We start from the raw sequence: 2,920 nt of genomic DNA, 5'->3' as shown, positions 1-2,920 counted from the left end.
CCAAGTTTTTATAAAAAACTTTTTAAGCTAAGTACTTAACTAAGTTTTTATAAAAATATTTTTACTTAACTAAGTTTTTATCAAAATCTTTTTAAAGCTAAGTACTTAACTAAGTTTCCATCAAAATATTTTAAAGCTAAGTATTTAACTAAGTTTTTATAAAAAATCTTTTTCAAAAACTCAGCACTTAACAAAGTTTTTTAAATCTAAGTATGTAGCTAAGTTTTTGATTAAGGAAAAAGCTAAGAAAATGCTATGTTCAGGGGGAGTTTTTGAACTCTTTTAAGAATTCTTAGTTCCATTTCAAAACTTAGAAACTTAGTTTTTGATAAAGTGTTATCTACTTGTAAGAATACTTACTTAGTTTTACCTATCATCTATATGGTTTTACTTGTTTTAACTTAACTTTGAATTATATTGTCATAATCAAAAAGGGTGAGATTGTTGGTACAGAAAGCACCAGCTGATCATGTTGGAGCAGCGGGGCCGGCAAGAGGGGGGTGAATTGCCTATAAGAAAAAAGTAACCCCTTCTCATTCTTTTGATTTGATTAGTAGAACAATAATAATAAACAGAATAATAAAATTAAACAATTAAATAAAAGTAAGAGGATAATCAATTTACTTAGTTACAATCTAGGTGGTTGTTAATCTAAGACATTGAAGAAAGTTGTATTAGAGAAACTCCTTTGTTGAAGGTAAAATAGCCTCTTACAGACGTTGACAGCTCATAGAATGACTAGGAAGTGAATACAAGACTTGTAGTTCAGTTATTATTTTATTCCTAGCTCTAGGAGTCTTTTTTACAGCTCTTGAAAAATCTTATCCGAGGTTGGAAGGCACCTTCAATAGGGTGGAAGGCACCTCCAGCGTGATAAGTTTTATCCGTGTAAAGATAAACTTTATCTTCGCTAATGGTCACTTGGAAGGAACCTTCAATAGTTTGGAAGGTGCCTTCATACTGTTCATCGAAGGCGTCTTCCAAGCCATGGAAGGCACCTTCCATACGGTAGATCAACTCCTTTACTAATCTCTTCGCATAGGTGATTCTCCGGCTAACCGGAGTTGAGTTCACTCGAATCCAACTACGACCTTTTCCTCGAGTAGGCTTCCTTCCTTACTTCTCGTCCTTCGAACGCTGCACGCGTCCTTCTCGTCTATTGGTATACTCTTCGGTAGCATTTCGTCCTTCAGATGCACCACCGTCGACTCCCTTCCCGTGCCATCCTTATCGCTAGTTGCGTCTTCTGCTCGACTTCTTATATTCCTAAGCTCCTGCACACTTAGATACAAGGATCAAATACAACGGGACCTAACTAAACTTGGTTAACCATATCAAAACTACCCAGGGTATTAACAATCTTCCTCTTTTTGATATGCATCAACCCAAGTTTAAGTTAGGGTTAAAAAATACAATGAAATAGTAAATCAATGAATTAAACAAGTTAATTGCAAAAATAGACATAATGATAAAAATTATGGGAATTGAATTATCCTAACTCCTCCTTAATCCCCTTTAATCTTATGTAATGCAAGTAATTTTTGAAAATTATTTTTCTTATTTTCTAAGATGTGGAAAAACACATATTTTAACAACAAAAAATATTTTTTTTTAAATTTCTATTTACTTTAAATTTTTAATTTAAAAATATAATTTTTGTAAAGTAATAAAAAAAATTTTAAAGTAAGAGAGGATCATGTTTCATCACAGAAAAATAGAATTTTTTTTTTAAAAAATAGACCTAAAATTATTTTTAATTTTCAATATACCATTTTCATTAATAACTTCATAGAAAATAACTTAACAATAAAAGAAATTTCAAACATTTTTCTAATTGAGACAATTTTAAAAAAATATTTAATTTTAAAATGATTTTAGAACCTAATATAGGTTCCTACCTATTGGATTTATTAAAAATTTTAGGGGTACATAGTTTCTAGGGATTTTTCTAATTGATCCTTGGTGATTTCTTATGTACCAATTAATTCTACCATTTTTTACTGCTAATTTTTGAAAGATATTTGAATTCTAATATGCATAGTCATTTTCTAGTTTTTTCTATTTGTGCTTTTAATTTTTATATTATCAAGCATATCTAAGGGGCAAGACTTTGCTAAGTTTAATTTTAATCTAGCATTATTTTTTTTTTCTAATTGTACTAAGTTCTTTGAAAGTATTTTAATAAATTGGAAAGTCTGTTTGGGAAAGTGCACATACCTTACTTATCTCGTGTTCTGATGCTTCCCCTTTATTGTAACCTTCCTCTGATGATCCTCCCCCTTTATCGATACTCACCTCTGAGCTGCTTTCATCTTCTCCTTGGTGGTCTACCATTAGAGCTAGTCCGGCGTAAGCTTCAATCTCATATTCGGAGGACGACGATTCATCCCATGTGACTTTCAAGATCTTGTGCTTCGATCTTATTGTTCTTTTGCCCTTGTCCATCTCCTTCTTCTTCAGTTCGGGACAATCATCCTTGATGTGCCCTTCTCCTTGATAGTTGTAGCATTGGACTTTTCTTTTACTCTGAAAGCACTTTTTTGCCTATGACTTATTAAATTTATTAGATTTGATAAACTTGTTAAACTTTCTTACTAATAATGCGACTTCATCTTCGTTGATCGATTCTTCGGAGTCTGGATCTGGTTTGCCTTTCTAGTTGGCTTTTAGAGCTATGTTGTAGGCTATCTTTTCTTTTTTATTTCGTAAGCCTCTTTTCTTCTTTATTTCGTAAGCCTATATATCTTGATTCGTGAAGTTCAAAAGTGGAGAATAGATTTTCAAATGAGCTAACCTTAAGGTCTTTAGATATATAGAACGAGTCGACTATAGAGGTCCACTCGGGTGTCCTAGGAAATGCATTTAAAGTGTACCTTAATGAATCTTGGTTCTATAAGGAACTAGGGCGCTAAACATGCTA

This window comes from Zingiber officinale, chromosome 2A, assembly GCF_018446385.1.
Source record: "Zingiber officinale cultivar Zhangliang chromosome 2A, Zo_v1.1, whole genome shotgun sequence".
NCBI classification, from domain to species: domain Eukaryota; kingdom Viridiplantae; phylum Streptophyta; class Magnoliopsida; order Zingiberales; family Zingiberaceae; genus Zingiber; species Zingiber officinale.
Note: the sequence above shows the minus strand (reverse complement) of the source record.